General features: G+C 36.7%; 1 long non-coding RNA gene across 1 annotated transcript; it reads right to left on the bottom strand.

Annotated features, from left to right (window-relative positions):
* Nucleotides 1–713: 713 nt before the first annotated feature.
* LOC107967922 (uncharacterized) lies at nt 714–9,070 on the bottom strand. Its single transcript, XR_001708751.4, has 3 exons — nt 8,823–9,070; nt 7,703–7,804; nt 714–2,355 (listed from the first exon to the last, which is right to left on the bottom strand). It is a non-coding gene; the product is annotated as an uncharacterized LOC107967922 (long non-coding RNA).
* Between the last annotated feature and the right edge of the window lie 8,621 nt (nt 9,071–17,691).

The following is a 17,691-nucleotide window of genomic DNA, read 5'->3' as shown; positions in this document are numbered from 1 at the left end:
CACAGTAGTTAACATATACATAGATCAACTTGAATTCCATTACATCTTTTACCAGGTATGAAGAAAAGCCTATAATTGACTTTAGAAATGCCTGTATTTGACTGTTATCATAACCATGGTTTATCTAAAGCTGATGGTGTCATCCTGTCTCCAAAGTTTCCTATATCTAAGGATAACGTTTGCAATTTTTCCAGTTGTACTATCTCACTTGTAATGAGAGTTTTCTCCTACACTCAATCAACGCATCCCTTATCCAGTCTGTAGATATTTGCTGGATTGTGCACAGATCAGCTCAGATGGTCCTGTCCTCATGAAGTTTACAATTGATTAAGACAGACATCAAAACAGTAACCACATGCTTAATTAACAGTTGGTGCAAATGTGCTGTAAAAGAGGTATAGAGTATGACATGAACATGGGATTAGGGGATACTAAAATAATTCATTAGTGTTCACTAATGCTTTCCAAAAGAAAGCAACTGATGTTTTATTTTATAAATAGCTAGATAAAAGGATGGGAAAGAACATGTTAGGATGAGGAAACATCTTTAATACCCCATGAGCAAGCAAAAAACATGTTTATAAAAGATGGCTGATTGCAGTGAGAGGAATGGCTTAAAGGGGAGAAAAAGCATGCATGAAAAGAGATCTTAGAGAATATATTAGGTTAGATTGGAATAGCTGACAGTGCTCATTCATCCATTCATTCACTTTTTCAATTATTCGTGCTCTATAATGGTGCAGAGCACATTTATCTTGCTTACTAGTTAATACTAACTGTATGTTAGGATAAGATTAATTTAAGGGAAAAAAAGAAATGGAGAAAGAGGAGTAAACTGTGTAAGACCATGAGAAAATTATCTACGTGGATATAAACATGTTCAGGTGGTGTACCAGTGATGACACCAAGTTGAATGACACTATAAATTCTAATCTAACTCTGGGTGAAAAATGTTCCTAAATGCTCTGTGAGTGTTCCTACCACTCATATCATATAGTCATTAAAAACCAGGTAAAATGTTTCTTATTGATGTTGCAACTGTAACCACCTCCTTGTTGTTCTAGATTTTTTCCCTTCACTTTGTATAATTATATGCATTAATTATAAAACCCATAGTATAATGATCATATATGTGAATTTTTACATATATATCAAGATTTTATAGAAATTTTCACTTACAAATTTTACGAAGACTTGAAAATAGAAGCTTTAATAAAAATATTTAGGCGGTATACTGAGAGGAGCATGGGCATCAGGCAGATGAATTGGAATTAAGCATCTTTCTCATCTGTAAATTTGTGATAATGTATTTCTTTCAACACTGATGTGATGAATAAATGGTATCATGTGCCAAATATTATGGATTAAAAACATGCATTCAGTTTGTGAAATTACTATTATTAGAGCAAAAGAGACAAAAGCATCCATTATCCCATCTAACAACTCCAAATAATTGGCATAGAATGGCAGGTAAAAGTCATTCTGTCACTACATTGTGACTCATTTCAAACATAAAGACTGAGTTAATATAAGGAGTATAAAATTAATGCCTCTAGTAGTAATTTTTTAAAATAATAATTTATGGTTTAGTCTGTAGATTTTTTTCTGTAGTATATGTACTTTTTTTCTTTCAACTCTGATATCTTTTTTTCCAGAGGAGACCATTTACCTAAGTACATAAAGTACTATTTAAACTCCTTTCAGAACCTACCATTTGACTGTAAAGTTATCATCTTTTAAAAAAAATTTATACAGTACGTTTTATACTCTATAATAAAAATAATTAAATTTTACACACTAACTTAATAAGCCTCATGTTTTCCTGAAGTTTAATACATTTATTTCATGGGAATTTGAAGCATATTAATGTTTTTGGTGGTTAATAGAGTTTTTGAAGGAATAAGTTTATTTTCAGTGCTTTCAAAGCACTAAAGTTAAGTTACAGTGAACTTTGATCCATGTTAATAAACCTAGGAGTGTATTAGTAAGTTTAACCTGCCATAACAAAAATATCATAGACTGGCTTAAACAACAGAAATTGATTTTCTCATAATTCTGAAGGATGGAAGTTCAAGCTCAGGTTGTCCACAAAGTTCGGTTCTGGTGAGGGCTCTCTTGCTGCATTGCCAATAGCCGCCTTCCCATGGTGTCCTCACATGACAGAGACACAGCTATGGTGTCCCTTCCTTCTTCCGTAGGGACTAGTTCCATCATGAGGGTCCATGCTCATGAACTCATCTAATTATTTCTCAAAGGCTCCATCTCCAAATACCATCGCAGTAAGAATTAGGGCCTCAATATTTGAATTCAGTGGGAACACAATTCAGTTCATAGCCTTGAGTTTTATATTCAGGACTGTTATATAGAACAGTAAAAGAAATATTTGTAAATAACCAAGGAGTTAAAATTTTACTTTGAAATGGCTATCGTTTAATCCATAAGTATGTACACAAAGAAAGTAGCATAGAAAAAGTTGTTTATGTGAAAATCTATGGAAATTCCATAGATTTTTTTAGATTTTTTTTATGGAATTAATTCCATAGATTAATTTTTAGCTATTATAATGCTTACATTTGCATATCATTTTACAATGTCAAAATGTTTTCTGATAAATTGTCCTTTTACGCAAGTAAAGTGATAATCCTGCTTTGGAATTTAGATTTTCTTCTTATTAATATTCACATTTTCAAAAGTCTGTTTCTTAGAATTATAATGTTTATGGTTACTTAAAATTCAAAGAAATAAGTAGATAATTCCTCTGCTCTGAAGTTTTGCTTTCAAAGGTGACATTAATATAATGTGTCACATTAAAGGACATTTTTCAGTTGAGATGAAAGTGGCCAAGAAATCCTCTTACTGAAGATCTGCCATGCATAAGCCTCTCTCACATGTAGGTGACAAAATGACGTGAATTTCCAGTTTTGAAAAGAGACCTGCTCTTCATGACATACAGGTCAAAATGATAATTTTTACCTAAAAATACACTTTTGATACAAAGGTTTAGTCTCTGTCTCTTTCACTGATATGTATTTTATTTGATGTATTTATATGGAAGCTTACTTTCTCCTTTAAGAGCACACGACCATTTCCATTTCTTATGTCTGAATAATCTAAATATTTATGGGCAGAATGAAAATTGACAAATGCAAATAATCAACCCCAAACAATATTAAATTTCAGTGATAAGAAGCACATGTGAATTTTCTTCAGCTGCTCTTCAGAGATTCTATAAGCACATTCTTATCAACAAACACTTCATTCATATAAATTATTTTACATCAGTGAACCTATTACCAAAATGATTGTGAGATGCTCTATGGCTTGAAACTTTAATGCCACCGCTGAAAAGAAAGGTCATTTTGGATTCTTTTTACCAAGTTGTGATTCTGAAGGAACTAGGAGAAATGTAATCCAATTAAAGAAATAAAATGATTGGAGCATATATTTAAAAGGCTCTTGTGTGGAAGTATTCATGTAAAGAGAAGAATCAGCATATTTCTTCCATTATATTTTTAAGAAGGATTAGAGAACATAAAGTAGCTGGCTCATTTGAAAGTCATTCAGATTCTTAGAAAATACATGAATCACACAATTTAATTTACAAAGTCTGAAATGCTGTCATTCTTACACTTTGTAGTGGATAATTTTATTTCTAGATACATAAAATGCTTGGAGAATATTCTGATGTAAAATTTGAGAAGGAGTAAGAAATCTAGTGATATCAGTTTACTAATTTTTAAAATTAAATTGTCTTTAATCTGTGTTGTTTTTAGATGATCTTTTTCATGCGTGTCCCTGTGAAGAGAACACCAAACAGGCTTTGTGTGAGCAACAAGGCTGTTTATTTCACCTGGGTGCAGGCGGGCTGAGTTCCAAAAGAGAGTCATCGAAGGGAGATGGGGTGGGGCCGTTTTATAGAATTTGGGTAGGTAAAGGAAAAAGGGGGGTTGTTCTCTGGCAGGCAGGAGTGGGGGGTCACAAGGGGCTCAGTAGGGGAGCTTTTGAGCCAGGATGAGCCAGGAGAAGGAATTTCATAAGACAATGTCATCAGTTAAGGCAGGAACAGGCCATTTTCACTTCTTTTGTGGTGGAATGTCATCAGTTAAGGCAGGAACCAGCCATCTGGATGTGCATGTGCAGGTCACAGGGGATACGATGGCTTAGCTTGGGCTCAGAGGCCTGACATTCCTGTCTTCTTATATTAATAAGAAAAATAAAATGAAATAGTGGTAAAGTGTTGGGACGGTGAGAATTTTTGGGGGTGGTATGGAGAGATAATGGGCGATGTTTCTCAGGGCAGCTTCGAGCGGGATTAGGGGCGGTGTGGGAACCTAGAGTGGGAGAGATTAAGCTGAAGGAAGATTTTGTGGTAAGGGGTGATATTGTGGGGTTGTTAGAAGAAACATTTGTCATTTAGAATTATTAGTGATGGCCTGGATACGGTTTTGTATGAATTGAAAAATGGAATAAGAGAAGGAGAAAAACAGGTATTAAAGGACTAAGTATTGGGAGGACCTAGGACATCTAATTAGAGAGTGCCTAAGGAGATTCAGCATAGTCTTGCCAGCAAAGATTATTTATTTACTTTAAGAGTTAAGAGTGGCAGTTTGGGGATAGCACCAGGAGATATCAGCTGTGATGGCTTGGAGAAACAGTGTAAACCGGCAGTGTAAACAAGAGCAGGGCATGTATGAGTAGTTGGGAACAGTGAATAGGAGTATGACTAGACAGAAGATAGTAGGGATGACAAGTTTTTTGGGGCACAGTCCAAGTTGGTCTGGTGTCTGGAATGAGATTGGGGCCTAATAAAAAGGAGCGTCTATACAGGAGCTTAAATGGGCTGTACTTTGTAGCATTCCGAGGACAGGCCTGAATTCTGAGAAGGGAAAGTAGTAAAAGCATTGTCCAGTCCTTTTTAAGTTGGTGGCTGAGCTTGGTGAGGTGTGTTTTTAAAAGACTATTAGTCTGTTCTACCTTTCCTGAAGACTGAGGACCGTAAGGGATATAAAGGTTTCACTGAATACTAAGAGCCTGAAAAAATGCTTGGCCGATTTGACTAATAAAGGCTGGTCTACTATCGGACTGCGTAGAGGTGGGAAGGCCAAACTGAGTAATTGTGTCTGACAGAAGGGAAGAAATGACCACGGTGGCCTTCTCAGACCCTGTAGGAAAGGTCTCTACCTATCCAGTGAAAGTGTCTAATTAGACTAAGAGGTATTTTAGTTTTCTGACTTGGGGCATATTGCGTAAAGCTAATTTGCTAGTCCTGGGTGGGGGCAAATCCTGGAGCTTGATGTGTAGGGAAGGGAGGGGGCCTGAACAATCCTTGAGGGGTAGTAGAATAGCAGATGGAACACTGAGAAGTGATCTCCTTGAGGATAGATTTCTATGATGGAAAGGAAATGAGAGGTTCTAAGAGATGGGCTAGCGGCTTGTAACCTATATGGAAGAGGTTATGAAATGACGACAGAATAGAATGGGCCTGTGAGGCTGGAAGGAGATATTTTCCTTGAAGAGATTGATAGGTGGAAGATTCAGCGGGGGAGTAGGTGGGAGTGACTGATGTGAAGGAGAAAAACTGGCCGTGAGGGACAGAAGTTGGAGAGCTAGCTGCTTGTCTAGCCACCTCATCAGCATAAGCGTTGCTGTGAGAGACAGAAGTTGGAAAGCTAGCTGCTTGTCTAGCCACCTTATCAGCATAAGCGTTGCCTAGAGCAATAGGATCTGATGCCTTTTGATGCCCCTTGCAGTGAATGACCCTAGCCTCCTTTAGAAGTAAAGCGGCCTTGAGCAGAGTTTTTATTAAAGAGGCATTAATGATAGAGGACCTTTGTGTAGTGAGGAAACTTCTTGCATGGTGGTGCAGGCTATGGAAGGCATATTTAGAGTCAGTATAAATATTAATGTTTAGTCTTTTTGCAAGAGTGAGGGCTTGACTTAAGGCAATGAGTTCAGCTTGCTGAGAGGTAGTGAAGGGGGGCAGAGCAGTAGCCTCAATGATAGATGTGGAAGATACTATAGCATAGCCTGCCTTTGCTGGTCAGTGGCGATTAGGCCTGGTGGAACTGCCATCAATAAACTGTGTTCAGAGTAAGGAACATGAAAGAATATGGGGAAATGGAGTGAGTGTCAGGTGCATCAGAGAGATACAGTCATGGGGGTCAGGTGTGGTATCAGGAATAATGTGGGAGGCCGGATTGAAGTCTGGGCCAGGAACAATGGTAATTGTGGGAGACTCAACAAAGAGTGAATACAGCTGAAGGAGCCAGGAAGCAGAAAGTATATGTGTCAGGTGTGAGGAAGAAAATAGATTTTGGAAGTTATGAGAACTGTAGAGAGTGAGTTGAGCATAGTTTGTGATTTTAAGGGCCTCTAAAAGTATTAGGGCAGCGGCAGCTGCCACATGCAGACTTGAAGGCTAGGCAAAACAGTAAGGTCAAGTTGTTTGGATAAAAAGGCTACAGGGTGCGGTCCTGGTCCTTATGTAAGAATTCTGACTGCACAGCTCTGCACTTTGGCTGTGGGTAATGAACAGGGTTGGGATGAGTCAGGGAGCGCTATGGTGGAGGCAGTCTCTAAAGCTGTCTTCAAGGAACGGAAAGAGGAGTGGGGAAAGGATTTAGGATCTATGGGGTCAGCTAAGTTTCCTTTTGTGAGTTTATATAATGGTTTTATTAGGATGGCAAAACTAGATATCTAAAGTTGAAAGTATCTGACCATACCTAGGAAGGAAAGGAGTTGTTCTTTTGTAGAAGAGATTGAGGTTTGGGAGATTAGTCAGACACGATCAGCAGGGAGAGCACGTGTGTTTTTATGAGGATTATGCCGAGATAGGTAACAGATGAGGATGAAATTTGGGCTTGACTGAAGTAATGGGGGCTGTCCGTGAAGTCTTGTGGCAGTACAGCCTAGGTAATTTGCTGAGCCTGTTGGGTGTCAGGGTCAGTCTAAGTGAAAGCAAAGAGAGGCTGGGATGAAGGGTGCAAAGGGATAGTAAAGAAAGCATGTTTGAGATCCAGAACAGAATAATGGGTTGTGGAGGGAGGTATTGAGGATAGGAGAGTATATGGGTTTGGCACCACGGGGTGGATAGGCAAAACAATTTGTTTGATAAGCCTCAGATCCTGAACTAACCTGTAAGGCTTGTCTGGTCCTAGGACTGGTAAAATGGGGAAATTGTAAGGAGAGTTTATAGGCTTTAAAAGGCCATGCTGTAGCAGGCGAGCGATAATAGGCTTTAATCTTTTTAAAGCATGCTGCGGGCTGGGATATTGGCGTTGAGCGGGGTAAGGGTGATTAGGTTTTAATGAGATGGTAAGGGGTGCATGATCGGTCACCAAGGAGGGAGTAGAGGTATCTTATACTTGTGGGTTATGGTGGGGGGATACAAGAGGAGGAAGCAAAGGAGGCTTTGGACTGGGAAGAAGGGCGGCAATGAGATGTAGCTGTAGTCTGGGAATAGTCAGGGAAGCAGATAATTTAGTTAAAGTGTCTCAGCCTAATAAGGGAACTGGGCAGGTGTGGATAACTAAAAAGGAGTGCTTAAAAGAGTATTGTCTAAGTTGGCACCAGAGTTGGGGAGTTTAAGAGGTTTAGAAGCCTGGCCGTCAATACCTACCGCAGTTAAGGGAAACAGGCCTTTGAAAAGAAGGTCATGTGTAGTGGGTAGCCTCTGTATTGATTAAGAAGGGGAGGGACTTACCTTCTACTGTGAGAGTTACTTAAAGCTCGGCGTCCGTGATGGTCTACGGGGCTTCTGAGGCGATCAGGCAGCGTCAGTCTTCAGCCGCTAAACCGAGAAGATCTGGGAAGGAGTCAGTCAGAGAGCCTTGGGCCAGAGTTCCAGGGGCTCTGGAGGAGTGGCTGCCAGGTGAGTTGAACATTCTGATTTCTATCTGATTTCCAGTGGGGTCTTGCACAGATGGGACACGGCTTAGGAGGAATCCCGGGCTGTGGGCATTCCTTGGCCTGGTGGCAGGATTTCTGGCACTTGTAGCAAGCTCCTGTGGGAGGCGGTTCTGGAGGAACGCCTGGCCACTGCGGTTTAGGCGTTTGGAAGTTCTTGTGTGCTGGAGATGTGGCTGGGGTTTGTCTCACAGTGGAGGCAAGGAATTGCAACTCAGAAATATGTTGTTACTTGGCTGCCTCTACTCTATTATTGTACACCTTGAAGGTGAGGTTAATTAAGTCTTGTTGTGGGGTTTGAGGGCCGGAATTTAATTTTTGGAGTTTTATTTAATGTCGGGAGCAGATTGGGTAATAAAATGTATATTGAGAATAAGACGGCCTTTTGACCTTTTAGGGTCTAGGGCTGTAAAGCATCTCAGGGTTGCTGCCAAACGAGCCATGAACTGGGCTGGGTTTTTATATTTGATGAAAAAGAACCTAAACGCTGTCTGATTTGGGATAAGGAAAAGGAGCATTAACCTTGACTATGCCTTTAGCTCCAGCCACCTGTTTAAGAGTAAATTGCTGAGCAGGTGTGGGAGGGCTAGTCACGGAACGAAACTGTAAGCCGGACCCAGTGTGAGGAGGGGAGGTGATAAAAGAATTATAGGGTGGAGGAGCAGAGGCTGAGGAGGAATTGGGACCTAGCTCGGCAGTGATTAAACACCAAGGGAAGGCTGCCTTCCCTAGTCCGTGACCGGCGCCGGAGTTTTGGGTCCACGGATAAAACGTGTCTCCTTTGTCTCTACCAGGAAATGAAAGGAATTGAAATTAAGAGAAGGGAGAGATTGAAGTGTGGCGCCAAGATTGAAAGGAGAAAGTGGTTGAGGGATAGTGAGAGAGGTTGGAGAAGAGAGTAAGGAGAGGCTGCTTACCGGATTTGAAATTGGTGAGATGTTCCTTGGGCTGGTGGGTCTGAGGACCTGTGGTCGTAAGTGGATCTTTTTCATGGAGCAAAGAGCAGGAGGACAGGGGATTGATCTCCCAAGGGAGGTCCCCCGTTCTGAGTCACAGCACCGAATTTCACGCGCGTCCATGTAAAGAGACCACCAAATAGGCTTTGTGTGAGCAAGAAGGCTGTTTATTTCACCTGGGTGCAGGCGGGCTGAGTCCGAAAAGAGAGTCAGTGAAGGGAGATAGGGGTGGGGCCGTTTTATAGAATTTGGGTAGGTAAAGGAAAAAGGGGGGTTGTTCTCTGGTGGGCAGGAGTGGGGCTCACAAGGTGCTCAGTAGGGGAGCTTTTGAGCCAGGATGAGCCAGTAGAAGGAATTTCACAAGACAATGTCATCAGTTAAGGCAGGAACAGGCCATTTTCACTTCTTTTGTGGTGGAATGTCATCAGTTAAGGCAGGAACCAGCCATCTGGATGTGTATGTGCAGGTCACAGGGGATATCATGGCTTAGCTTAGGCTCAGAGGCCTGACAATCTTTACATTAATTCATGGGGCAGGAAGGAAGGTTAATAATTACTAAGTTAATTGCAAAGATGAATGAAATCTTGTGATCCAAAGAGCAACAGATTCCTTGCACCTAACACATTTATGAACAACAACAAAAATTTCAAGATTGTCAAATTGGTCCTTTATTTTAGAAGATAATATTTAAAGTTAGAGATTATTTCATCATGTTCTCTATAATTAGAAAATTGAAAATCAAATAGAGAGTTTCTTGAATGAAATAATTATGCAGTTAATTGAAGTGACTTACATTGTCTTACTTCCCTACTCCAATTCACTGATACCCTTTGGTTTTGCCTGTCCTGTCTTCTAAAGGCACTCTTTATTCACATAAATTTTCTCTTAAGAGTTCCTCCCAGACTTTGAAAGTCATGATAAAAAAGTTCAATGCTTAAAGGTAACAATCAAAGCTATGGGATTTTCTTGGCAATCACTGATCTGAAATACTCAAGAGTGTGACTAAGTTTTGGATGGAAATTTCAGGAACCAAAGCACTGTCAAACTTAATGTCAATGTCTGTATGTGGCTTTCAATTCATATTTAAAACATGTTCAATTGTTTTTGCATAAAAGCAAGGGGGATAGTGTCAAGATAATTGCAAACTGAATCAGAAGAACAGATTTTGCCAGATTCTGATTCTCAGAATTCTGAGTCTCACTGTGGAATGTGCTGCCTTGTGGCCCTGACCAGGGCATCTTACCTCTCAAGTGGCTTCCTGGCCTATTCCATGAGGATGGAGACACCTGCCTCACTGTATTGAATGGGACAAGCTATGTTTGCTTTCTCTATCTCGCTTGAGAGTACAGATGTGTAATGGGAGGATACAAGGTTTACATATTATGGATTCCACTAGTGTAATATAATAAAACTATGATGATGTATTTCTTCGATTTTAGAGTCCAAGTAATAATTGTAGATGGAAAGTGATCTTGTTACAATATAAATGATCCCAATTTAATTTCTGACTATCACAGAATAGAGGCATAGAGGGCAATCTTTTGTGTGGAATAAATTGTCAATATCTTGAGTTGCTTTTCAGAAGTACATGTGAATATAATTGAATACAATTTATGTGTATTCACATACACATAAGTATTTCCACATCTGTAGTGCTCATCTGTCCAAATTGATCAACATCAAATGATATCACCATGAAAATAAACCACGCTGAAATTTATGTGTGGAAGGGGGAATAAAGGCATGAATGATGGCTTTTGCAAAACAATAACCAAAGACTCTTCATTCACTCCCTTCTTTGTTGTCCCTGATCAGCATTATCCATACCATGAAGTTTGTAACAAAAGAACAAAAAATCTAGAAAAAATGAAAACAAAGAATCACTGTACTTGAAAGCTAACTATTCTTATTTGTAAAATACTTAAAATATTGATTTTCTGAATCCCACACTTTGAGTTATCATCCCCGAACGATTTGCCAGATGCTGAGTAAGGTTTTTGAATGCATTATGTCATTTAATTTCCACATATGTAGGAACTGGGACATTAAAAACTTTGGGCAAAACTAAGAGGTAAAGCCAAGATTCCTCTAGCAAAGCATACCATAAAGTAGTGCCTTCCATCACTTTGGTGTAGGGACTTCAACTAGTTAGCATGTAGTCTTTTTTTCTACTATCACCAATTGCAAAAATTGTACCTCCATATTATTACGCTAAACTCATGTAATACGATTTAGAGTATCCACGCATTACTGATTATGAAAGCTGACAATCTCAAAGATGATAGCACCTTTATATGAAATATAAAAGTATCCTCCTTAGTAATTGGAAAGCTTTAAAAATAAAAAATATCTGTGTGGTAAAAGAAAGTGAAAAAGAAAAGTCATTCAGAAAAACATATTATTTTAACACTACCAAATCCTCCAGTTCTGAATCTTCAAATAGGTAGAATGCAACCTATTTTTATCTTCTATAGAATGTACACCTTTTTTTGACATTATTTCATAGTAATGTCTACCTGATCTAATAATATGAAAGTGACAGGCTTATAATGAATTCTTAATTCCCTGAATCTCTCTTCTGGTAGTCATCAATTAAGGCATTGGTTTATAAATGTATTTTCTCCATGAACCATTAAAATTTTACAGGAAATTTTAGAAGATGATAAGTTTAAACCTTCAGTTTCATGAGAAATCAATAAAATTTGTATTATGGATCTGAGGAAACCTAAAATGCCACAACAGTGTTTGGATGTTTTAAAGAAAAATAATACTATACCAAGCCCATATTTCTTAGAAATGAAAGAGAAAGAAAAGTGGAAATTATCAAGGCCCAGTTCAGGTATCAACAAGCTCAGAGATCATGAAACTCAAAGAAGTGGTGGAGCTCAATTTTCTATCAGCATTTCTCTAAAATAATTTGTGCTTTATAGAAACTCTTCTTTGGTTAATTAAGTGACTGATCCTCTGGCTCACACATTCATGTATTTCTTGGGCTTCCTCATTGAATGGAGGAAGTGAGACATTCTTTGATTTTTAGGAGATTTTCAGAATTTTAAGAGATTTTCAGGATATCTGGCACTCTGGTGCAACAAGCTCTGCTCATTTGGCACATGACTTCAGGGTTAGTGCCACATCCTCTTGGTCATTTTTTTTTTGAAGGAATTTCTATGTGTAATCCATGATGTCAGTCCACATTTTTCTGTATAAGCATTACTCCATTCCATTTTTGCCTTCTTCACATTCACCACTGAGTCCATATCACCCACTGCTAGACACTGCTTCCTCCTCCTGCTCTGATCCCTCCTCTTCGCATTTAATCAGCATGTCAGAATTCCATTTTATGCCATTGATTGTCATTACATCCTCTTACTTAGGAAAAGGGAAGCCACTGCCTTTCTCCTTTGTGATCTTCATACATCATTGCCCTTGAACGATATTTTCTTCCATTTCTCCAGTGGGTACAAATACTTTTCCTTCAAATGCCAGGAAACGTACAGTCTTTTTGTGAGACCTTCTTGTCTTTTTAGTATTGCATTTTGATAGTCCTCCAGCATTATTTCTTCTGCTGATCTTATTAAATTGTCATGTCATAATATTTTTAAAAATCTCCCTTTTTCTATGAGCAGTCCACCCCTCCCTCATCCTCCAGAAAGGAGATAGTACTTTGAGTTTCCTTCTCTCAAGAAGAGCAAGGGATTACAAGGCAGAAAACAGAAATCCTTTTTTAGCCTCTGGACTTACATTTCCAAAATTTTCTAGCTATCAAGGAGATTATGCAAGTTATATCTGAGGCAAACAACTTTGGGGCAGGGAATTTGTCTTTGAGGAAAAACCATGATGAGTAAGAAGAGAGTAAGGGTGGAGATGGGATTTGTGGGATGCTGTGTGATGCTCCACTGGTTGGATACCTGGGGACATGTTAGAGATGTGGAGTCTGAGAACAAAGGCGTCTGTACTTTACCTGCTGAGCTAGAGACTCAGGGAAACAGCTGGGTGAATGCTTGGGCTCTGCAATAGGGGGCTACTGACAGCTCATATGTCTCAATGAATACCTTCAGAAAACAGATCTTCTCCTGCCCCAACACACTCATAGCCTTGGATACACACACTCCTGGGATTTAATCACAACCCCAGGAAAACAGAAAACATCACAAAATGATGTTTTTCCTTCCTGATGGAATCAGGGTTTAATATATACATGCTACAATTATAATTATGTTTATGTTTTTCCTTCCTGGTGGACTTGGGGTTTAATATACAAATGGTACAATTATAATTCTCTCTCTCTCTCTCTCTCTCTCTCTCTCTGATGAGCTATGAAGCTCTTAAAGGCAGAGACATGTTAATTATTTTTGTGTTTTACTAATTTCATTCATTAAAAATGGTTGATGAATGATAACCATTTTTTTTGGTTGATAACAAATAATGAATACAGATTGTTATAACCTAGAAGGCAGAAATATTATCTAAACTTTAAGCTTCAAAATTAGAACACAGAGGAGTGTATTGATCAAAAATTTATTATCACAAAAAAGTTTATAATGATCATAAGTGTATTATGATTATTAACAATGATTTTTAGAACATGGCGTTTTATGGACTACATGCTTGGAAACACCTTAATAGGTTTTGCTTGTCATTTATCTCTACTCTATAAGCCATTTCAGGAAAGTTATTCTTTTGAATACAGGGTCTGTGTTAGTTCATCATTTGGTTTCCAACACTGTAATGAAATAAAGTGCCTGGGATATTCTGAATCACCTTCCTGACCAAGCTTTAGAGGAATTGCTGATGAACCTTGTAAAAGACTAAAAATATTTGCATGTATAAAGAAGATTGAGAAATGTATAAAAATATATCTATTACAAATTAAATATATTTTTAAAACAATCCCTAAAATTCCATCACTGAGCATTGATAAAAGGAATATTTTAATTTTTCATAAGTTAGCTATAATTTTCTAAAACCTCAAACAGAGCAAAAGTTTTAGTAATATATGATAGCTCCTAGAAGTTCAGAAAGGTAATTATTAAAACATGTTTTAAACTTAAAATAGCTATAAGACTTCATATTTTAAGCAGTGTTATAAATTATAATCTGATATGCATTTTTTTTGCTCTAAACTAAATGATCATCCTATGAGTTATGGAGGCTTTAACCAGAATAATCTGGTTATAATATTTATGAAATTGCCTTATAGGATGTTTAATTCCCACAGTGGCTTATTATAATTTCAGTTCTACAGTGTGAAGTGCTACTGTCCTTTAAGAATTGGGGCTCTACTGTGACTGAGGCACCTTATTTTAAGTTGGTCTCCTGTTAGGAGAAGTATTTGATTCTTTATTTATTTCTTTTATAGTCTCAGGTTATTTCTCAGATTAATGGGCCTAATTAAACCAAAAAAAAACCCATAAGAAATAGCAGCCCTATTTTGCTGATGCTCCCACTTTTTCATACCTTTAGGAATAACCATTCTTATTCTGTTATCCTACTTGATCACACTTAATTATGTTAGTAAAAATTTTTTGTAAAAATCCAAAAGGTATTTATCATGACATTGAAAAGTTGTTAAAGGTTTTCTTCTTGGATAGTTTACCTTAGACAAGAGATAAACTGAGTGCAACATGAATTAAATTAAGTGAAATAAATTTTATTGGAAACCACCATTTATGGCAGAGAGACTTTCCTTGAACTGATGAGTGATAGACACAATTGGATGCTAGGAAAATTATAATGGGTTATTTTTTATTACAGTCAAAATGTATCAAATATCTGCTACTCACTCATGATTCTGTAATGCTCTATCAGAGTGATGAAAGAAATCACAGATGCAGCCCATGGCTTCAAACAGTTTACTTTGTGGTGACAATGTGAATATAAAACATCAGTGAAGAATATAAGGTAGAACATAATTAACCACTAAATTACCTGATACAGACAATATAAATATTGGTTGAGAAGATTTAAATCAATTCAATGAAACTGTAGACAAGATGAGATTTGAGGCAAGCTTTGGAAGATAGATAGGATTAGAATAGACAAATGGAAAGAAAAGGACATTGTAGGTGAGGCTGATGAAAGATCAAAAGCCATAGGTCTGGTAAGAGCATGCTGATTTAAGATACAATGTCGTAAAGAGATCAGCTTAACATGTGGGAAAGTGTGGTGAAATTAAGGAGGACTTTCAAAACCATGCAAAGTATTGACTTAAAGAGCAAACAACGATAAAATGCTAATTATTTCTAAATCTTTGAATGGCCTGATGGTAATAGTGACAGTGTTGATAAGGTTGCTAATAATACTTTGTACTATGACTTATGCTACTAACATATGTGAAAACATAGGACTGTGCTTGGCACATAGCACAAAGTCTTATGGTACTGTGTGCCAAGCATAGTCCTGTGTTTTTACATATGTCATCCCACATGAATCCTCACAAAACCTTGTAATATTTCATACCAATTTTACAACTGATGAAACAGAAATTGTTTTAGGTCATATAAACTGTAAGAGTCATAATGAGGAATTCAACTCAGATATGTCCTAGCAAATACACGTAAATATTAGGTAAACTTTTTACTGAAAATACAGACAACATTAAGTAGGAGGTAATTTATCAGAGGGCACAAGAAAAATTCGACTAAATTTCTAAAAGAATTTTTATTTGAGTAAAATAAGATATTTTAAAAACACACATGAAGAAACTGTAGCTTATAATTGGTCTGTATTTCATTGTGATAAATCAATGTCTCTCAAAATGGAATCTATTCACTGTTCACATATTCATAAACTTGGCTTGCTCATTAAACAACAACAACAATAATAGCACAACATAGATTATTGAGCTTATTCAAAACAAAATGAATAATAATATTTTGGTAGTGAGAATGGTGGGTTTAACAGCCTTAAGAAGAATTGGTATGTACATTGACAATACCCACACTAGGATGCAGAAGTAATCATTCTTCCTGGTATATATATAAAAATATAATTGATAGAATTTAGATGTACCCCATGCTATTTCCTGGACTGTCTTCCCAGAAAGATCCATGATTCTCAGGTTGGTGTAAATCTTTCCTATCATGCTTTTGCATTTTAAAAATAAATTATAATTTAATATATATGAAATTGCTTTGTAAATTTAAACTACTGTATATATAATTTTATGATTTAATTTTTAGACTTAGGATTGTGTTTTTGAGGTTTTAAATGAAGATAAATGTAGATCTGATTAATTTTCATTGCTTTTTAACATTCAATTTATAACAAAAACAAGGCTTATTCATTCTTCTACTGAGATAGGTTGGTACAGTTTTGGAATTCTTTTGGTCCATTTATTAGAGTTTCTCAAATATATGCTTTCTGGTGAAATTGCTGAATTCAGGGATACACACATACAACTTTATTAGACAATAAAAAATTATGTATAAGAATTTCTGTTTATCCTCAGTTATAATAAAAGTAATTATGCAAATGGAAATGTTTGCCACTATGGATATGAAATGGTATATCAGTGTTATTTATTAGCTGTTCAAATGAGAAAACTGTGAAAATAATTCCCTGTGTTTATTGGCCATTTCAGTTTCTGATTCCTTAAATTGCTTGTTTTCTACAGGATTGTTTATTCTTTATTTGCTTATTGCTTTGGTAGAGTTTATTATATATTTTGATTTTTTAAAAGCCTATTGAAAATATAATCTGCGATTTGTCTTTTCCTTTCATAAGGTTGCCAGCACTAATTATGTTAAATAAATTAATGATGTAAGATACAGTAGAAAGGAAAATCATCATTTATTCAGTAAATTTTTAAGGGCCAGACAGTATACTAGTTATTTTGGGATGTCTTGTTTCAATGTAACTTTATATTCAACCTCCAGGCTATGCATTACTACCTCAACTTTGCTGATTGCATTGAGGTTCAGAGATGCTAAGTAACTTGTCAAGGGATTTGGATCTATGAAGAAGATGAGGAAAATTCCAAGCTAGTTTTATTTGGCTCTATAACCCATGTTTTTTGTTTTTAACAAGGTGAATAATAGTTACACTTTCAACTCTTCAACACTCATTCACATAGATTTGTTAACTTGAGTCCCATTAAATTGCAGCGATAACAAGGATATGTATTATTAACACTGATCATTAATTTGGAAGATGGGGTGAGAAATAATTCGTCCAAAGTTACTAGCAAAAGTATAATTCAGTTTAGCCTTTGGATCCAGTGCTTCTTCCATTGACCTTCCTTAGGTTGACATAAATTGGCATCAGTGATACATAAGCTCATGACTAGTGAAGACAACATTTTTTAAAATTAACCTTTTAATGCATAAAATTAACCTCATAATGCATAATATATGCTGTGTGAGTATAGATTACATCAGTCTTAATACTAATATACTTGTATCTACTTTACTAATGTGTTTCCTTCATTGACCTTAGTCATATATTGACCTTAGTTTTATATATTTTAAGATATTTACTTCATTTGGTATCAAAAAGAGTTTGGAAATTTAGCAAATATTTATTTTAAAATTAAAAGTACTTTTTTGAACAAGAGAGTTTTATGTTAAAGGAAAAAGACTTATAAATCCAGAGTTTGGATAATAAAAAATAAAAAGAATCAAATAAAGCAAGGAAAAAATTATATATGGCCAGAGAAAAGAGTTGGAAATTCCTCATATAAACCATTCACATAGTGCAGATAAAATCCATGGCTCAAATAACTTATGTGCTTTTTCTTTTATAAAGTCGGTTGATGGAGGATTGAGAATTTAGTCATGCATTTTTAAGTGATCTTTTAACACACATTGATTTTGTTTTCTATCCAATTCAG

The sequence above is a fragment of the Pan troglodytes genome, chromosome 14 (assembly GCF_028858775.2).
Source record: "Pan troglodytes isolate AG18354 chromosome 14, NHGRI_mPanTro3-v2.0_pri, whole genome shotgun sequence".
NCBI lineage: Eukaryota > Metazoa > Chordata > Mammalia > Primates > Hominidae > Pan > Pan troglodytes.
This window is presented reverse-complemented; position numbering and strand designations above follow the sequence as displayed.